The 21,706-nt window shown below is 39.9% G+C and overlaps 1 protein-coding gene across 14 annotated transcripts in view; it reads left to right on the top strand.

Moving 5' to 3' along the window:
• Positions 1-4,910: 4,910 nt before the first annotated feature.
• Positions 4,911-21,706, top strand: part of CCDC7 (coiled-coil domain containing 7) — a 568,294-nt gene continuing 551,498 nt past the window's right edge. For 7 of the 14 annotated variants that reach the window (XM_058297715.2, XM_058297716.2, XM_058297710.2 and 4 more), the window contains exon 1: positions 4,912-5,132. The gene's annotated coding sequence lies outside the window, so the exon portion shown is untranslated. Of the gene's footprint in view, positions 5,133-21,706 lie in introns of all 14 variants that reach the window. The other 7 variants (XM_071215439.1, XM_071215440.1, XM_058297713.2 and 4 more) reach the window with 2 other exon arrangements.

Raw genomic sequence — 21,706 nt, 5'->3', positions numbered from 1 at the left:
CCCTTCCATCTCAAGATCCTTAATTTAATCACATCTGCAAAGTTTTGCCATATAAGGTAACATTCCCAGATTCTTCGAATTGGAACCTGATCTCTTTGGGGGTCATTATTTTGCTACTACATCACTGTCTACTTTCAAATGATTTTATAATGCTTCACATATTGAATAAGAATCTTAACAGTTGTGCCTATCCATTTCTCCAAATCAGCTTTCGTATTATTATTTTCATACTTTTAATTTTTACATATATTCTAAGTTCTACAGAATGCTGTTATTGATTTTGCTTTAAGCAGTAAATTATATTTGAAAGAGATTTAAATGACAAGAGAAATATCTTTATATACACCCATGTAGTTACCATTTTTTGGTGCTCTCCATTCATTTGATAATCTAGATTTCTAACTGATATCGTTCTACTTCTGCTTGAAAGACTTCATTCAAAATTTTTGTTGTATTTAAGTGCAATCGTAGTGCAGGATTGCTGTTGATTAATTTTATTCAAGCTTTGTATGTCTAAAACATTTTTTATTTCACTTTGTCTTTTGAAAGATGATTACCTTGTGTAAAGAATTGCAGATTGACCTTTATTTTTCTTTCAGTATTTTGATTATTTTGCTCCTTTGTCTCCTGTCTTGAATGCCTAGTCTTTATCTTTGTTACTCTGTATGTAATGTGTCTTTTCCCACTCTTTTTCACTTATTTTAAAATTCTATCTTTTATCCCCCCACTGCTTGTAAGCCATTTGATTATGATGTGTCCTTTTCTTTCATATTCCTTGTGATTGGATACTAGATGTGATTTTATCTTGTTGGGTGTTTTGTTTCTCTTTTGCATACAATTATTGAGCTTTGTTCTGGGTCTCAACTGAGTTTCTTGGATATATTTTGACCCTTTCAGGGCTTACTTTTAAGCTTTGTTTGGCAGGTCTAAAGCAGTATTTACTGTAAGACTAACTTTGACCCCCTTCTGAGACAAAAATCCTTCTGAGCATTTATTCATTGCAGCATATATAATGTTTTCCACTCTGGCTGGTGGGAACATGAACTATTCCCTGCTTTTTGTGAGTTCTGCATGTAGTTCACTATAATACTTTCTGGTGGTTCTTTCCCTAACCTTGGGTAGTTTCTACACATGCATATAGTGTTCATTATTTAGTCAAAGACTCGAGGGGATCCCTCTGCAGATTTATGGAATTTTCTCGTTGTGCCACCATCTCCTCTGCAGTACTTCTCCACTGAATTCTAGCTGCCTTGGCCTCCCTGGACACCTCTTTCTCCTTAACTCAGGGAGATTACTGGGGTTCACATGAGTTCCTCCCTCTTTGCATTATGACTTAGAAACTCCTCTATTTGGGCCATGAGCTTAAGAAATCATAGGTCTCATCTAGTTTCTGTTTTTTCAGGGAAAACTGTCCTTCATTATCTGTAATCTAGTGTCTTGAATTTATTGTTTCATATATTTTGTCTAATTTTTTTTAGCTGTTACAGGCAGGAAGATAAATCCAGTGTCTGTTACTGCATCTTGACTGGAAGCAGAAGTCTTCATGTCATCCTTTGAAGGGTGATAATGTGTTGTGCATATCCAAGGTCTATAATCCAACTCAAATTAATTTACAGATTTGACATGAGGCAGGGGTCATGAATAATTTTCCCCATAATTATATCAGCAGTTCTTTCTTTGTTAGAAAGATTTTACTTTTTTCATGGAAGTGTATTGGTACTTTTGTTGAAAATCAATTGGCTATATATGTGTAGGTGTGTTTCTGAACTTTATATTCTGTTCCATTAATCCATTTTTGGCAATAGTATACTGTGTATATTACTGTAGCTTTATTATGATTCTGGAAACTATGTAGCATAACTTAGTCAAAATTTGCTCATTTTTCAAGACTGTTTTGGCTATAATAAATCTTTGCATTTTATAAGTTGCAAAATTATCTTGCCAATTTCTACAAAATAGTTTGCTTGGATTTTGATTGGAATTGTATATAATCTATAGATTAATTTAATATTAATAAATATAGATTAATTTAAGGAAGTTGTTTTAACAGTATTGACTCTTCTGATCTATGAATATAATATATATCTTAATTTATTTGAGTCTCCTTTAATTTCTTTCATTAATGCTTTGTTGTTTTCATTGTAGAGGTCTAGCACATTATATGTCAGTTTTGTTCCTAGACATCTGATGTTCTTTGAGCACAGTGTAAATGGTATTTAAAAATAATTTGGGGAAGCGGACATGGCTCAACTGATAGAGCATCTGTCTACCATATGGAGGGTCGAGGGTTCAATCCTCAGGGCCTCCTGATCTGTGTGGTAAGCTGGCCCATGCGCAGTGCTGATGGGCACAAGGAGTGCCATGCCACATAGGGGCGTCCCCATGTAGGGGTGCCCCACGTACAAGGAGTACACCCCACAAGGAGAGCTATCCCATGTGAAAAAAGCACAGCCCACCCAGGAGTGGCACTGCACACACAGAGAGCTGACTCAGCAAGATGATACAACAACAACAACAACAACAACAACAAAGGAGACACAGTTTCCCAGTGCCACCAGATAATGCAAGCGGACGCAGAAGAACACACAGTGAATGGACACAGAGAGCAGACAATGAGGGGAAGGGGAGAGAAATAAATTTCAAAAAAATTTGTATTTGGTCTGTGCAGCAATCCCATTGTTTGCTGCTAGTGTGTAGGAAGGCAATTTTAAAAAATAGGGACCTTGCAAATCATGGCCTTGATACATTTAACTACTGGTTTTGGTAGTTTGTAGGTTACTTTGGATTTTTTAAAAATACAGTTATGACATCTGAAAATAAAGCCAATTTTATTTGTTTCATTGTTAACTTTGTCTTTTATTTCTTTTTCTTGCCTTGTTGTACTGGCTAAGACCTCCCGTACAGTACTGCATAGATATGGTAATGGAAAAATCTTGATCTTGTTCCCAATTTTAGGAAAATTATTCACTATTTTCCCATTAAATGTGATGTTAGTTGTGGGGTTTTTTATTTTTTTAATTAAAGATTTATTTTTATTTATTTAATTCCCCTCCCCTCCCCCGGTTGTCTGTTTTCTGTGTCTTTTTGCTGTGTCTTGTTTCTTTGTCCGCTTCTGTTGTCGTCAGCGGCACGGGAAGTGTGGGCGGCGCCATTCCTGGGCAGGCTGCTCCCTCCTTGGCGCTGGGCGGCTCTCCTTATGGGTGCACTCCTTGCGCGTGGGGCTCCCCTACGCGGGGGACACCCCTGTGTAGCAGGGCACTCCTTGCGCGCATCAGCACTGCGCATGGGCCAGCTGCACACGGGTCAAGGAGGCCCGGGGCTTGACCGCGGACCTCCCATGTGGTAGACAGACGCCCTAACCCCTGGGCCAAGTCCGTTTCCCTAGTTGTGGGTTTTTCATAGATGCCATTCTCAAAATGAAATGTTCCCCTCTGTTTTTAGGTATTGCGTGTCTAAGTTTTCAAAGAATAATGGACTCATTCATGTCATAGATTTAAGCCACTGCAAAGTTTGACATTCCATGCTTAAATTTATTCACTTTTGAAACTTATTAACTTTTACTTCACTAGCACTTGCTTCCCAACCATACTGAATACTAAGGTAACAGAGATATGGTTGCTGGATTTCGGGTTAGGCTCTTGCTGAGTGGTTAGCTCATGTATGTTAACAACTTGACCATTCTGATTTTACAAGCTTAACTGGAAATGACCAGATATAATCAATTTTTAGCGTTCTGGAAAAGAGTAGAAATCTGCTGTCAAGTCTAGAAAGTCTAGGGATCTCTACCCTTTAAGTGTCTCTTTCCTGATTTTTAGTTCTATCTTTCTACCTTTTCCATTTATATTATTTTGGGAAATTGAGAATTTGACAATTCAATTATTTGTAATTAACTTCTTCAGATTTATTCCCATTCTTTTTTTCTTTTTAATTGGTGGAATGCTTATTAAGTTTGATGTTTTACATCTCTATTATTTATGTAAACCACACATATTGAAATATGTTCAAATGATGTAATATTAACCTTTATGAGTTTTCGAACACACCCAGAGCAAGAAACAATTATTTCTGGCACCCCAGAAGTTCTTTATCACTTTTTGTTAATCTCAACTGTAACCACCAGTGGTGTGCTGGTGCTAGGTTGCTCTTTAGAGGCGTTACAACTTCAGGAATTTCGCGAGGCAGTTATTAAACACAACATTAACAATTAAATTATTCTAACAGTATTAATATTAAAAGTTTACTTTGGTCAACAAACCTTTCTTGTTCTTGGGGATGCTTTAAATTTACATGCTTCAATTTCTTAAAGACATTAATTTACTGAGGTCACATTATCTGTAACAAGCCTATTTTGGAAAACTGCATATAAAAGCAGAGCTGGGAAGTAGAAAACGAGAAATCTCACTTCCCCATCTCCCTGCCTGCCCCAATAGCAAAACATTGCTTAGGTTACTATCGAGGCCGTTTTGTTTATTTTTAAAATAAATATTTATTTTTAAACCGTTTATTTAAAAATAAATAAACTGTTATTCAACTCCGCAGGGCCCTATAATTTAGTAACGGATTCTTCAAAATTTCGTACCGAAGAGCTTGAGGCAGTGGCAGATGGCGGCCCAGGTTCAGGTTTTGACTAGGAAACCCGTTGGCGAAGGCGCGACCAGGCCGGGGTTTTACTTTCCCTTCTCCAGCTGACTGTTCCTGCGCTCGTGAGCGAAGGTCTGCACACCGTGGTTTCTGCAGATGCAGCAGTTCCGGAAACCACCCACTTCTTTCACTCGGTCAAAACCGCGGCGGCGGCGTCCCTCTGACGCGCGGCTCGCGCCCTCGAGAGACGGCGGCGGCGGCGGCGGCGGCGGCGGCGGCGGCGGCGTCCGGCGTCAGGGACGTGGCGTCAACGTCCCGTCCCCGCGGGCGCGCGTCCGGCGGTCGTTGCTACCGCCTGGGGGCGCAAAGTCCCGACCTTCCAGCACAAATGTCATTTTGTACCAAACGCAGGGCTGGAGTCTGCAGGGTGTGCCGGCTTCCATCTTGAAGGAAGTCTGGCAGGCTCTGGATTTCCAACTTTCTCTGGCCCAGAGTTTCACCTTCGAGCCAGCCTCGACTCCCAGTAACCTGACCTGGAACAGCCTCAGCAGGTATACTGCTACCGGGGGAGCCGTGGTGAGGCACTTCCCGCCTCAAAATGGGCGGCTTTCATCAGTCTCTTCGCAAACTGTCATTTTCCCCCATGCGTGACTGCCTTCGTGACAGTTGTGTGTCACGTCTTTTGATGCAGGATCTAGGGCACATCTTAGCTCTCATTCCACAGCTGATTTCCCCGCTTTTGTATCTTGTATGATTAAAGGGTTTGAAATGAACACCAAGTTAATGGTAAAACCGCAAAAACAGTTTTCGTGGTGGTGGAAAGTGACTGATAAACTTGGGCAAATTAATGGTGAAATTATGATATCAATCCACCACCTAGGATTGTTAGGAGGGTTAAATGACGCAATATATGTAAAATCCTTAAGTTGTTTTGTTTCCGGGTGTGGTTTACAGGTACTTGGCTACTTGTGAGAAAAAATTTAAAAGTCAGGCCACAAATTAAGCAAGCAGAGAATTTATTGCAAACTGAAAGAAGTGAAAGTACACACTCAAGATGTGAGTGAGGGCACTCTTACTAGTGAATAGGCGTGCCAGATGACAAACGGGAGAGTCTTGTTGCCTTGTAGCTTCAGTTGGTAGGAAAGGGGTTAGGGGTAGTGTGTTCTGTCCCCTCCCCTTGGGCAGAATAAGATGTTATCACTTATTTTCTGTGTTTCACACTAATAGCTCAGGCCTGGCTGTCCACAATAGCTCGGGTCTGGCAGCCTATAGTGCTTTTTGTTGCCCCTGAGATGGTGCGCTCACTGCCTTCCTCCCCCTTTCCCCTTTTCCACTTTCCTCTTCTGACTTGCCTCATTTTCTTGTAAATACAAGAATTCATTATATGTAGATGTGTTTGTATTTGTGTGAGCTTCATGGATCCATTTGTTAGGTCATTTTTTTAACAAGGGTCCATCCCATCCTTTTTTTTTTTTTTTAATGTTACATTAAAAAACCATTCTTTTTTCCCCCCACTTATTCTTTGAGGTAGCCCACATCTCTGCCTTCCTGCCTGTCCCCATAGATTAACTTTCCTAACTAAAGCCCACCCCCCTATTTGTGCATTAAAGCCCATTTCTTCTTGTTTATTCAAGGTATCATCCCAGGAATTTCCCTCTTTCCAGATCATATATTTTGCTTTCTATTGGATCACTTCCATCAGCATACCAACATGTTATTTGTTATTTTTTCTCAACAAAAAACCTTCCTCTTGACTGCATTTCCTCCCTCTACTACCATACTTTTTCTTTTACTGTTTTGTAGCAGAATTTCTCTGGAGTTGCCTATAATCATACTATCTCCATTTCCTCTCTCACAATTCTCTTTTGAACTTAACTCAATCAAGCTTTCACCTCCATCACCCTTATTGAAATTTATTGAAATAGCAATCTGTTTTAATGTCTTCCAGGTGACTCTGATGCACACAAAGTTTGAAAACCACTACCCTAGTCTTTGCTCCTACTCTCTGTTCACCAATCCATCTTTCACATGACTGCCAAAATTTACATTCCCTGCTCAAACACAGTCAAAGCAATCATTATCCTGCTTTAAGACCATCAATGGCAAGGAAGGTACAGATGGGTGGAATGGAGAACAGAAAGTAAAAAGTGAGGGTGAAAAACTTCAAGTGGGTTTAACAGTATAAATAGGCACCAAGAAAAGTAATCCAATATGATGGGATTTAGGGTACATGTAGAAGAATGCCAGAGCTGGGGTTGTACAGTTAAGGAAGGACCAAATTGTGACTTCCTAATAAATTGGATTTTATCATATTAGGACTAGCGGAACCTTCAAATGACTAAGCACAAAGGTGACATGATAAGATCTGTACTTGAAAAATCATTAGTGGAAGTTTTTAAGATGAAGTAGAGATATGGCCAACTGGAGGAAGAGAGCCCAACCACAGTCCAGGTAATTAAGAGATTAGTGCCTAAACTAGGAAATCAGTAGTAGTGACAGATGAGTGCATGAGTCCAAGAAATATTTAAGATATTGAATTAACATGGTTGGTGACTTACTGGCTATAAGAATTAAGAGTAAAAAGAGAAATATGACCCTAAAAACCAAGGCTTAAGAATCAGCATTTATCCAGTATTCTGGAATGCATTTCAACTTTATCAAAGTTGTCATATCCATACATCCATCAGTGTAGACTCTTTCTTCGCATCTTCCTAACTGTGCCCATTTTCACTGCCTAACTTCTTTAAAACAGTTTGTTTTGGTTTGAACACACTAACTTTTAAAAAAATCAATTTCATTTCCAAAGGACTCATTAATTCTGGTTTCACTATAAACTGAATTACCTTTTGGCAAAATGATTTAGCTCAGAATGTGATCTACCCTGAAGCTGTGGGAGGGGAAGGGAGGGGATGGTAGGTCCCTGGTCTCAAGGAACTTACTTTCTAGCAAGAGAAGGTAGGAAGACAGAAAAGAAACAATAAACATAATAAGTGATCACCAAGTGAGTCAATGTATATATAGAAGACAAGGACACACAAATATTAACAGGTCTGAGAGAGGAGAAACGGTAAATGAGACAAAGAATGAGAAGGTAAAATTAAGGAGATGATGAGGTGAAAGCAAAATGAAGAAAATTTATCGAAGAGGAGGGACTGAGTGAAGAACTGTGTCAAATGCTGAATAAGGTAGGATGACTAAAATTGACAAATGGATTTAGACTCCCCCCCCCCCCCCCCCCCCCCCCGCATTGCAGCGTTTTATGGTTTTCTAGAGTTTTTGTCGTTTCGTTCTTGCTCCCTGGCGGAAAGTGAAAACCTGAGGTGGAGCACGCGGTCAGGGCGAGGAAAGTCCGTGCGGAGGGGCAGAGGGGCTGGTGGGTTGGGGGCTCCTGTGGCCCGCGTGGCCGTCTCCCTATGTCCAAAGACACCCTGTACAATATAGATGCTCATATAAAATGAAAAAAAAATTTAAATGCTATGAGTTAATCTCTAAATATTATGTACACAGCAATGTACATCTCTGAATAAATTAATACCAATTTGCATATTTTGGGAACCTTAAAGCTTATTTACACAAATTACCATTTATTTCATAAACATCTTTTTTCCCCTGGGGCCTCAAGACAGAGACGTAGACTTTTGGTAACGTGAAGGACAGAAATTTCGATAGAGTGCATTTTTAGAGTTATTACAAGATATATAATGACCTGTATCTGTCATTGCAACATCATTCAGGATAATTCCCAAGTCCTGAAAATGCCCCCAAATTACAGCTCTTTTTCCCTTTCCCTCCCCTCAGAACTTCAGGGGCCACTGCCTACACATCAATCATAACATTTCTTCCATTGCTAGAACCACAATATGTCTATAGCAGAATAACAGTTAAGTCTACTCTAGTCCTTTGTTCATTCGCCAATCATGAGGATTCTGGATGGTGATGCCCACTCTACCTTTAATTGAGAGGGGACTTAGATCCCATGGAGCAGATGGATGGGACTATCTTGCTTGCATTTCCAGACTCTGTTTCTTGAGATGGTCATTGTTCACCTTCATCTCCTTGAAAATTGTTCTGGGTGAATCCAATGAACTGGAGAGTAGGTGTGGCAAATTTGTTGAGATTCAGGGCCCAAATTGTACATGGACAACCCAAAGTTTAAGTCTCTTGGACATACACCTATTAACTCTAGTATTAACTATAGGTTCAAATAGAAGGGGCAGAAGAACCATGTGTAGGGAAACCACAAATGAGTCTAACTCTGTTGAGACAATAAATTAAAAATGCTTTTTTCCACTGGGGAACTCTGGCTTAAGTTCTCTAATGTATATTTTTATTATTATCATGAACAATTTCCAAAAGAGCATTGTGTTCTTCCTTAAAGTGGGTGTTTAGTGACATTGACATCAGATTGTCTTTTCTGTTCCATATTTGACTGTAATTTTAAATTTATGTGTGGTCACTGCGCTTTCAGTTTACCTCAGAGTTTCACTGAAGCCAGAAAATTGTTGTATAGTTCTTGGATAAAATAAAAATTTTCAGTGTTATCAAAAGATATTTGTGCTGTGTTGTTCACTAACAAGTTTTAAAAATGTACTGACTAGTTGTATAAAATGTTCTAGAATTTTTGTTTCTGAGAATTTTCTGTTTGAGGCATTGAGGACCCTGGCCCCATATATATTATTTTTATTTTTATTTCTTGTAAATAGTCTCTTAGACATGTATATGATCCTTCTCTAGTTATGTCATCTTATAGGTTAAAATCCCCAAAAATGTTGACATAGTAATAATTAGTAATAAATAGTAATAATTACCTGCTCTACATGACTTATAGTCAGGATTGTATCCAAAATAATTGAGTAATATTTATCTTTTAAAACCTTATTCAAAGTGATTTTATTTACCACATCTCCTATACTTTCTATTATTTGATTTTGTATGTTATCTTTGAAAATAGTCTGTGATATTATTTTGTTTTGATGTTTATGTTTTGCAAAAATATGGTAAAGCAAAACCATTAATTTTTGTCATAATTTCTGTAAAATTTAAAAATTCCCAATTTTTATGCTCTGAAATTGCATAGAAATTCCCATTTCTATGCAATTTATTGGATGACTCTCTGAACACTAGATCTTACCTCTGCAAAAAGTGAGTCATGTTTATTATGCAATCAACAAATGCAGGTCTATAGTATCCCATTTTCTGTAGAAACATTAATTACTTAAATCTGACCTTAATTTTTTTATTAGAGAAGCTGTGAGTTTACAGAACAATCATGTACGCCATACAGGATTCTCATTTTTAAAAAAAGATTTATTTATTTTTATTTATTTCTCTCCCCTTCCACCCCCCAGTTTGTCTGCTTTCTGTGTCCATTTGCTGTGTGTTCGCTTGTGTTCTTGTCAGCAGCACTGGGAATCTGTGTCTCTTTTTTTGTTGCATCATCTTGCTGTGTCAGCTCTCTCTGTGTGTGGTGCCACTCCTGGGCAGGCTGCACTTCTTTTGCACAGGGCGGCTCTCCTTCTGAGGTGTACTCCTTGCTTGTTGGGCTCCTCTACGTGGGGGACTCCCCTGCATGGCACGGCACATGGGCCAGCTTACCATATGGGTCAGGAGACCCTCGGTTTGAACCCTGGACCTCCCATGTGGTAGACGGATGCTCTATCAATTGAGCCAAATCTGTTTCCCCAGGATTCTCAACATCTCCCCACCACCAATACTTTGCATTGTTGAAATGCAAAGAGCATTGTCAAAACATTACTGCTAACTGTAATCCATATCTTACTTTTGCTGTATTTTTCCCACAAACCATGCAATTAGCAACTCCATGTATTAGTATTGTATACTCATTATAGTTCATGAGAGTACATTCTCATATTAGTACTGTTAACCAATCCACCATCCACCACAGGGTTCCCTGTGTTATACAGTCCTATGCCTTGTACAGTTCATCCAAAGTGTACAGTGATTGGCTCTCACTTTGATCACAGAGTTGTGCTGTCATTATCTGAGTCAATTTTAGAATGTTTTCATTACTCCAGAAGGAAAAAGCCCATACCCTTTTATGTCCCCCTATTGTTGACCCTTGGAATCGATATATTATCTTCTTTCCCATTTTTGTAAAAATATTACAATACTATTGTTAACTATAGTCCATTAGTTACATTAGTTGTATTTTTCCCATATACTTAACACTTTGTAATAGAAGAGAATTCTTGTATTTGTACTATTAACGACAATCCTCAGCCACCACTGAAATCACTGTTTTACAGTCCCTAGATTATCCTGTATCAATTGATAAACTACCCCTTTCAGCCACAATCACTTTTATAAATCAGTAGTATTAGTTACACTCACTATTATGTGTTACAATCAACTCTATTTCCATGCATTTATAAGCCCCTTTATTAAATGTTCTATGTACATGTAGCCTCAGCTCCTCACTCTCAACCCACATTCTATCTCCTGGTAACCTATACTCTAGAGTTTACCTCCATTAGTTTACTCATTGTTATTTAGTTTATTTGGTTATTTAGTCCTTTTGTGTCTGGCTTTTTTCACTCAACATAATATCCTCAAAGTTGATCCATGTAATAAGCATCCTGATTTCATTTCTTCTTACAGCTGAATAGTATTCCCTTGTACGTATATACCACATTTTAAAAATCTATTCATTGGCTGATAGACACTTGGGCTGGTTCCATACTTTAGCAGTTGTGAATAATGTTTCTGTGAACATTGGTGTGCAAATATGTGTTTTAAACCCTGCTTTCAGTTCTTCTGAATATATTCCTAGTAGTAGTATTGTCTGATCATACCACAGATCTATATTTAGCTCCCTGAGGAACCACCAAACCCTTCCACAGAGGCTGCACCATTCTACATTCCCATTAGTGGTGATGGAGAGTACCTATTTCTCCACATCCTCTCCAGCACTTGTAGTTTTTTTTTTTTAATAATGGCCATTCTGTAAAGCATGAAATGATATCTTATTGTAGTTTTCATCTGCATTTCCCCAATAACTAGTGATGTTGAGCATCTTTTCATGTGCTTTTTGGTCATTTGGATTTCCTCTTTGGAAAAATGTTTAGTCAAAGTCTTTTGCTCATTTTTAAATTGGGTTGCTTATGTTTTTATCATTAAGTTTTATGATATTTTTATTATTTTTTTAACTTCATTTTTGAAGAAGTTTTAGATTACAGAAAAGTTACATAGGGGATTCCCATATACCCCACCCCATCCCCTCTCATTTTTTCCCTAATAATAACATTTTACCTTAGTGTGCTATATTTGTTACAATTGAGGACCAATATTGAAACATTGTCCCTAACCATGGTCTAGAGTTTACATAATGGTTAACACTTTACACTGTACAATTTTATAGGTTTTGACAAAATGTATAATGACCTATATCCATCATTGCATTATCATTCAGAACAATTTTAATGCCCTAAAAATGCCTCATCTTACACCTATTCTTCCCTCCACCTCCCCTCAGAAACTCTGGTATCCACGATCTTTATATCAATGTTACAAGTTTTTCCATTACTACAATAATTATAAGTCTACTTTGGTCTATGGTTGTATTGCCCCTTATATTTGTTCATTACTCAGTCTTGAGGATTTGGGAATGGTGAAGCCTGCTCTGCTTCAGATTGTAAGGGGTCTTAGATCTTATCAGGCAAATGGAAGGAACTGCAGTTATAGATAATCTTTGTTTTTTTTAAATTAAATTTAATTTTTTTAAAATTTTTTAAAATTTATTTAATTCCCCTCCCCTCCCCTGGTTGTCTGTTCTCTGTGTCCATTTGCTGCGTCTTGTTTCTTTGTCCGCTTCTGTTGTCGTCAGCGGCACGGGAAGTGTGGGCGGCGCCATTCCTGGGCAGGCTGCTCTCTCCTTCGCGCTGGGCGGCTCTCCTTATGGGTGCACTCCTTGCGCGTAGCGCGGGGGACACCCCTGTGTGGCAGGGCACTCCTTGCGTGCATCAGCACTGCGCATGGGCCAGCTTCACACGGGTCAAGGAGGCCCAGGGCTTAAACCGCGGACCTCCCATGTGGTAGACGGATGCCCTAACCACGGGGCCAAAGTCCGTTTCCCAATCTTTGGTTTTTGGGATGGGTGTTAGTCTGTCATCATCATTTTGTTTGTTGTCCTGGGCAGGTCTCTTTATGTAACATGGAAATCAAACCCTTACTAGAGGAAGCAGACTTGGCCCAATGGATAGGGTATCTGCCTACCACATGGGAGGTCTAAGGTTCAAACCTCGGGCCTCCTTGACCCCTGTGGAGCTGGCCCATGCACAGTGCTGATGCACGCAAGGAGTGCTGTGCCATGCAGGGGTGTCCCCCATGTAGGGAAGCCCCACGCACAAGGAGTGCGCCCCGTAAGGAGAGCCGCGCAGCATGAAAGAAAGTGCGGCCTACCCAAGAATGGCACTGCACACATGGAGAGCTGACACAACAAGATGACACAACAAAAAGAAACACAGATTCCTGGTGCCACTGGTAAGGATAGAAGTGGTCACAGAAGAACACACAGTGAATGGACACAGAGAGCAGATGACTGGGGTGGGGGTGGGGAAGGGGAGAGAAATAAATAAAAAATAAATCTTTAAAAAACAAAACAAAACAAAACAAAAACAAAAAGCCCTTACTAGATATGTGCTTTCCAAATATTTACTCCCATCGTGTATCTGCCTTTTTGCTTTCTTGACAAAGTCATTTGAATGGCAAAAATGTTTAGTTTTGAGGAAGTCACATTTATATACTTTTTTCTTTGGTTGCTCTTGCTTTGGGTTTAAGGTTAAGAAACACCACCTTTCATAAGATCTTGAAGATGTTTCCCTATATTTTCTTCTAGGATTTTTTTGGTTCTAGCTTTTATATTTAATACTTGGGTCCACTTTTAGTTAATTTTTGTATAAGGTTGAGATTTGGGCTCTCTTTCTTTTGGTTGTGGATATCCAGTTCTCCCAAGACCATTTTTTGAACAGACTATCCTGGCCCAGCTGGGTGGGTTTGACAGTCTTGTAAAAAACCACTTGACCTAGATGTGAGGGTGTATTTCTGATCTCTCAGATTGATTCCATTGGTCAATTTGTCTGTCTTTATGCCAAAACCATGTTTTTTTTTTTCCTTTTTTCTTTTTTTAACTACTGTAGTTAAGAGCTATGCTTTAGAGTCAGGAAGTATGAGTCCTCTAACTTTGTTCTTTTTAAAGATATTTTGGCTATTCTAAATAAGTTTGATGATTGACTTTTCCATTTCTGTAATAAAAAGTATTGAAATTTTTACTGGGATTGAATTGAATCTGTAAATCACTTTGGGTAGAAATGACATCTTAAAGATATTTAGTTTTCCAATCCATGAACATGGACTTCCATTTGTTGAGGTCATCTCTGATTTCTTTTAGCAAAGTTTTGTAGTTTTCTGAATACAGGTCCTATATGTCCTAGGAAGTTTATTCCTAAATATTTGATTATTTTTAGTGGCTATTATAAATGGAAATTTTTTATTGACTTCTTCCTCATATTGCTCAGTAGTAGTGTATAGGAACACTACTGAATTATGTGTATTCAGCCACTTTGCTGAAGTCATTTATTAGCTCTAGTATCTTTGTTGGGGATTTCTTTTTGGATTTTCTAGGTATAGGATCATATCATCAGTGTATAGCGAGAATTTTAGTTTTTCTTCTCCTCATTTGAGTGACTTTCATTTTTCTTGTATGATTACTCTAGCTAGAACTTTTAGCACAATATTGAATTACAGTGGTGGTGATGGGCATCCTTGTCTTGTTCCAGAACTCAATGGGAACACTTTCAGTCTTTCACCATTGAGTAAAATATTAACTCTGAGTTTTTCCTATATGCACTTATTCATATTGAGAAAGTTTCCTTATGTTCCTATCTTTCAGAGTGTTTTTATCAACAAAGTCATTTTTTAAAATACCTTTTCTGCATAATTGAAAGGATCATGTAATTTTTCTTCTTTGATTTATTAATATAGTGTATTACACTGATTGATTTTCTTGTGTTGATCCACCATTGCACTCCTGGGATAAAACTCACTTGATCATGATGCGTAATCCTTTTTACTTTGCTTTTGGATTCAATTAGAAAGTATATTGTTGAGGATTGTTGCATCTATATTCACTAGAGAAATTGGTCTGTAATTTTCTTCCTGGTTAATTCCCCCTTTTATTAATGAACAATGACCTTCCTTGTCCCTAATAACTGCTTTGCTTTTAAAGTCTATTTCATCTGGTATAAGTATAGTTACTCCAGCTTTTTTTTTTCTTTTTCTGCATGTGTGAAATATCTTCTTCTAGCCTTTCATTTTCTATCTATTAGTATCCTTGCATCTAAGGCAAGTCTCTTGTAGACAGCATATAGATGACTCATATTTTCTTATCCTTTCTGCCAGTCTGTCTTTTGATTGGAAAGTTTAATCAGTTACCATTCAGAGTTCTCATTTCACCCATTTTGACCTTTGAATTTTATCTGTCATTTTATTTTTGCCACTTTTTGCACTTTTAGTTACTTTTACTGATGTATTCTTCATTTCTCGGTTCTCATCTAAGGCTCTCTCTCTCTTGTTTTTTCTTTCCAGACTGCAGTACTCTCTTTAGTATTTCCTACAAAGCTGGTTTCTTGGTTACAGACTCTCTCAGTTTCTGTTTATCTGTGATTATACTAAATTTGTCCTTATTTTGAAAGAAAATCTTGCTGGATATAAGATTCTTGACTGGCAGTTTTTCTTTTTCAGTATCTTAAATATATCATACCATTGCCTTCTTGCACCATGGTTTTGATGAGAAATCACCACTTAATTTTTTTTGGCATCCTTTGTATGTGATGAATCACTTTTCTTTTACTACTCTCTCAGAATTCTCTCTTTGTCTTTGGCATTTGGCACTCTGATTAGTTTGTGTTTCAGAGTAGCTCTATTCAGATTTATTCAGATGGGAGTACATTGTGCTTTGTGGACATGGATATCTTTGTCCTTCAGTAAGGTTGAGAAATTTTCTACCATTGTTTCCTCAAAAATTCCTTCTGCCCCCTTTCCCTTCTCTTTTCCTTCTGGGACACCCATGACACATATGTTTGCATATCTCTTGCTATTAGCTAGTTCCCTTAGACCCTTTTCAATTTTTCCATTCTTTTCTTTTTCAGTTCTTTTTAATGTTTGCTTTCAGAGGCCTTGTCTTCAAGCTCACTGATCCTTTCTCTGGCCTCTTCAAAGCTGTTCAAATCTCTTTAGCCATCTTATTGAATTTGTTAAGGAGATTTGTTTGAATATCTATGATTAGTTGTCTCAACTCCTTTATGTCATCTGGAGACTTATCTTTGGCCTTAACTGGGCCATATCTTCCTGTTTCTTGGTATGGATTGTAATTTTTGTTGGTCTTGGCATCTGATTTATTAGATATATTTATTCTGGGCACAGTTTCTCTCTTTAGTCTAGGGCTTTCTATTTGATTGACTTTGTGCTACAGCCCCTCTTTGATACTTGGTTCAAATTAATTTGGAACTTTACAGTGGCTCATGTTTAGCCAATCTGAACTTTTTCTACTCTTTTTCATCTGTTTCTTCCCTTTTCTCCCTTGTTGATTGTCGAGTAGGAGCCAAGGATGCAGTTGGTGCTATGAGCCATGGAGACTGAAGCTGTCCACATGGCCCCAGAATCTGATGAAGTTTCTCTTACTTTTCTCTCCTATTAGGGGTAGGGATGGAGCCACAGCCTTGTGCGGTAATCCAAGCTGTGCAGACCATCTGTAGTTGCCTGGAGAGACTGCTGAAGCACCATGTCCCTTCCTCCCCTGCCTGGGGTGGGGACAGAGCTGCAGGTGTGGGTAGCAAACGAAGCTTGGGGGTCAAAACTGACTGCAGTTGCCCAGGTAAACTGATGAAGTGCCAGGCCCCCTCCTTCCATATAAGGGGTGGGAATGGAACCTCAGGAGTGCCCAACAATCTAGTCTGTACATGTAAGAAGTGACTGCTATTGCCCAGAGAGAATGAGGGAGTACTGTCCCTCCTTCTGCTCTGTCAGGGGCAGGGATGGAGCCATAGATGTGTCCAACAATCTATTTTGTGCAGTTGAAATCAGCTGCAGTTGCCCAGAAAGGCTGAGGGAATGCAGTCCCTTCTCCTTCCCTGTCAGGGGCAGGGATGGAGCCATAGGAGTGCCCCCAAAGCTGGTCCCTGTTAGCTAAAAGTGCCTGTAGTTTACCAGAGAGGTTGGGGAAACAGTGCCCCCTTCCTATCCTGTCAGGGGAGGTAGGGATGGAGCCACAGGTGCCCAACAATCTATTCCATGTGGCCCAAAGGTAACTACAGTTGCCCAGAGAGGCTGGTGCAAATTCCCCCAGCTTCCTCCCTGCCAGAGGTGGGGCTGGAGCCCAGGCTAGGGCAGCAACCTGACATGGGTGAAAAAAAGCCAGCCCCTAATGTCATTGTGATTTTCAATCAGCCTGGCTTCTCCTTATTCTGGGGATGGAGTTAAAATGGAGCTTACAAGCCTCTTCCCAACTTGGACATGTTCAAATTTTAGCTTTTGTTAGGATTAGACTTTAGACAGCTGAATTTAGTAATCAGTACCTGAAGTTGGTGCTTGACCATCTCTTCCTTCTCCATTTTTAGGAAATGCCAGCCAGGGAATAGCTTCAGCCAGGGAATAGCTCCCGAGGCAGTTTGTGCCATCAGTGGGGGATGGGTACCAGCCTCCGCAGTATGGAGTGCTCTACTCATAAATCTTCACTGCAGATGGGCAGTCTTCTTGCATTCTTCCAAAGATTTTGCAGGGTCTTCCTCTGGTCTCCTGGGCCCCCCTAACAGGTGCTTTAGATAGCTCTGAGTCATTACTAATTGCACTGTAGGACTAGCTGACTCTTGGGAGTTCCTTACTCTAATGCCATCTTGACCCTCCCTCTTCATAAGTTTTTGATGATTGTTCCAATATCTTTACTTGTGATTGGTTCGTTGAGGTCCTCTATTTCTTCTAGGGTCAATGTGGGTCGTTCATGTGTTTCTAGGACTTTGTCCATCTCGTCTGTGTTGTCTAGTTTAGTAGTGTACAGTTATTTGTAGTATCCTCTTACAGTCTTGTCTGTCTCTATGGGGTCAGTAGGAATGTGCCCCCCCACCCATCATTCACAATTTTGTTTATTTGCATCTTCTCTCTTTTTTCTTTGTCACTGTAGCTAAGGGTTTGTTGATTTTGTTGATCTTCTTAGAGAACCAACTTTTGGGTTTATTGATTCTCTGAATTTTTTGTTTGTTATCAGTTTCATTTATTTCTGCTCTAATCTTTGTTATTTCTTTCCTTCTGCATGCTTTGTAGTTATTTCGCTCTTCTTTTTCTAGCTCCTCCAGGTCTGCAGTTAGGTCTTTGATTTTAGCTCTTTCTTCTTTTTTAGTGTAGGCATTTAGGGCTATACATTTCCCTTTCAGCACTACCTTCTGAATCCCAAAGGTTTTTTTATTTTTTATTTTGAGTTAGGCCAGTAATTTATTCAGATAAGGAGGGAAGAGAAATGGGAGAAAATAACAGATCATGGTTCCCACATAGAAAGGAAGGGGCTGAAAAGTGATAAAGCAGACTGATTCACTGGCTACAATTTCCTATTATAGATTATAAATGCCCAGGTTTTACTTGCATGTTGATCCATGTGGGGGACATGGTGAGAGCAGGGTGAAGAAGGCAGGTACAGGCACATGGACTGGCACCAGGACAGGCACTGGGACAGGGTGAAGGCAAGGAAGAGTGAATTCAGGCCTTGTGCCTGCTTTTTGAACTGTTAATTATTCCACCCCTTTGCTAATGGCATACGAGGAGCCCCAGCTGTTTACTGTTTTGGTTGGTTACCCCACCCACCAATCCCCCATGAGGGCCCAATAATAAAGTCCTTGGGGAATATCTGGGGCTTCTCCTGGCTGCTGGAGGAACTCTTGTTCTGAATGGCAGAATCTTGGGCGGTGGGGGGGAGGGGTCCTTCTAGCAGCCATCTTGGGGTTATTGATGTCCACGTAGACTTCTTGCCAGGTTCCAGATCTGTCTATTGATTCCCTATCTTATTAACTGGCTTCATTTTGCCCTCCCAAAGGTTTTGATATGTTGTGCTCTCATTTTCTTTCTCTGGAGATATTTACTGATTTCTCTTGAAATTTCTTTTTTGACTCATGAATTATATAAGATTGTGTTGTTTAATCTCCATATATTTGTAGATTTTTGATTTTTATGTCTATTATTGAGTTCCACTTCATGCCATTATGGTCAGAGAAATTTTCTTTGGATAATTTCAATATTTTAAACTTATTGAGACTTGCTTTGTGAACCAACATATGGTCTATCCTGGAGAAAGAGCCATGAGTGCTTAAGAAGAATATGTATACTGTTTTGGAGTGTAATGTTCTATATTATCTGTTAGAGCTAGTTTCTTTACAGATTATGTGAGGTCTTTTTTCCTTATTGATCCTCTGTCCAGATATTCTAGCCAATGAGTGGTATGTTGGAGTGTCCAACTATTATTGTAGAGACATTTATTTCTCTCTTCAACTTTGCCAGTGTTTGCCTCAGGCATTTTGGACACCCAGGTTAGATGTTATATCTTATTGGTGAATTGCCCCTTTTATAAAAATATCATGATCTTTTTCATCTCTTGTAATAGTTTTGCATTTAAAATCTATTTTGTTCAGTATTTGTGTAGCTACTCCAGCTCTTTTTTGGTTACTATTAATTATGTGGGGAATGTCTTTTCCAACTTTTCACTTTAAGTCTGAGTGTGTCCTTGAGTATAAGGTTAGTCTCTTGTAGACAGCATGTAGATGGCTTATAATTTTTATCCATTTTGCCACTCTGTCTTTTGATTGGGAAATTCAATCTATTAACTTTCAATGTTATTACTCTAAAGGCATTATTTACTTCATCTCTTTTATCCTCTGGCTTAGTGTTATCATATCATAATATTGTCATGCTGGAGATTTGGGCCCAAAGGGTATCAGGAATCGGGGAAATGTGAGGGACGAAACGGGGTCCCTGTTAAGGGATGAGCGGGGTCCCTGTTGCGGGACGAGTGGGATCCTGTTGTGGGACGAGCGGGGTCCCTGTTAAGGGACGAGTGGGGTCCCGTTGTGGGACGAGAGGGTTCCCTGGCATGGGGAAGAAAGCCTCGTACGGCCGCTGAGGCTTCCCTCGGGGGCTCCGAAGGCGTGGAGGGCGCACGACCCAGGAAGAAGTCGCGGAGACAGGCTGATGGCACAAGTCTGGTTTATTGCGGAGGGGGATGCAGATTTATAGGATTGGGGAGTGGTGTGGCGGGTTCTGATTGGCTAGGGCAAATGCTGTTTCCATATAAGGCAATGTTCTGGCATTGGGCTAGTGATTGGCCAGTAGAGTATGTGCTAACTCTTGATAGGCTGACACTGTTACTAAGCTGATAGGTGGTTGTAAGCTGTTGCTGGGCAAACAGCGTACTAAGAGATTAGGTTTAAGGGAGGGGACAGGGGAAGTGAGAGCTGGGCTAGGCGGGAGATAGGAAGGGGGAGGGCGGTGCCGGCTAGCCGTTAGCAGCAAAGGCCTAGTCAGGCGTGGTCACCTTGTCTAGGCCCAGTGGGCAGAGGCGGTGTCACCTCTTGCCACACTGTTTGCCACTGAGGCAAGCCGGGTGCCCCTCCTCCCACAGAAACGGACTTTGGCCCAGTGGTTAGGGCGTCTGTCTACCACATGGGAGGTCCGCGGTTCAAGCCCCAGGCCTCCTTGACCCATGTGGAGCTGGCCCATGCGCAGTGCTGATGCGCGCAAGGAGTGCCCTGCTACACAGGGGTGTCCCCCGCGTAGAGGAGCCCCATGCGCAAGGAGTGCACCCATAAGGAGAGCCGCCCAGCACGAGGGAGGGAGCAGCCTGCCAAGGAATGGCGCCGCCCACACTTCCCATGCTGCTGACGACAACAGAAGTGGACAAAGAAACAAGACGCAGCAAAAAGACACAGAAAACAGACAACCGGGGGAGGGGAGGGGAATTAAATAAATAAAAAATAAATCTTTAAAAAAAACAAACAAACAAAAAAAACCCACAAAGGGTATCAGGAATGAAAGAAAGAAAAAAAGGACAATGAAAGAAAGAGAAAGAGAGAGCTGGGATCGGGGGTCTGCTAGTAAAGACTCATCAGACAACTTTATTTTTTCCAAGGGGTTCTATATATACCCCAGTCTACGTGAGAAAAAGCAGCAACATGCAGTTAACTATCAACATTACTCTTAGTCTAAGGAATTAAAAAAATCTTATCTCAAGGTACAAAGTCTAAGTGTTCTATTTACTACAAAATGTTGTCTGCTCATCTTTTCCTTCAGCCTTTAACAGCTTCATCCTGTTTGTTGGGAACTCTTAATTACCACATTCCTTAGGTTGCAGGTGTAGCCATGGAAACAGCACATCTCTCCTTGTGAGACCACTGTGCTTCAGTTTCCAACACCGTCAGTCTTTTTAACCTTTTATTTACCCTTCCTAATAATCTTTGTTTCTACACTCTTTCCCAAGTCTCTCATTCCTGTCTTTTCCTTTCATGCTGCAGCACTCCATTTAGTATCTCTTGCAGACCTGGTCTCTTGGTGATATATTCTCTCAGTTTTCTTATCTGTGAAGACTTTAAGTTCACCCTCAATGCTGAAGGACAGTTTTGACAGTTAAGAGAATACTTGCCTTACAGATTTTCTCTTTCAGTACCTTCAATATATCATAGTACGCCTTCTTGCCTCCATGGTTTTTGATAATAAATCAGCACTTAATCTTATTGAGCATCCCTTGTATATGATGAATTAATTGCTTTCCTCTTGCTGCTTTTGGATTTCTCTCTTTATCTCTGGCATTTGACATTCTAAATAGTAGGTATCTATTTAGAATAGATCTGTTCAGATTTATTCTGTTTGGGGTGAGTTGTCCTTGGATATTTATTTTTATGTCTTTCATAGGGTTTGGAAAAATTTAGGGCATTAGTTCCTCAAATATTCTTACTGCCCCTTTCTCTTCTCTTCTGTGACACCCATGCTGTGTATGTTTGTATGTTTCATGCTGTCATTCAATTCCCTGAGACCCTGTTCAATTTTTTTCCATTCCTTTTTCTCTCTATTCTTCTGT

Source organism: Dasypus novemcinctus, chromosome 5 (assembly GCF_030445035.2).
Source record: "Dasypus novemcinctus isolate mDasNov1 chromosome 5, mDasNov1.1.hap2, whole genome shotgun sequence".
In the NCBI taxonomy this organism is placed as follows: domain Eukaryota; kingdom Metazoa; phylum Chordata; class Mammalia; order Cingulata; family Dasypodidae; genus Dasypus; species Dasypus novemcinctus.
The sequence above is the reverse complement of the archived record's forward strand: the minus strand, read 5'-3'. Positions and strand labels throughout refer to the sequence as shown.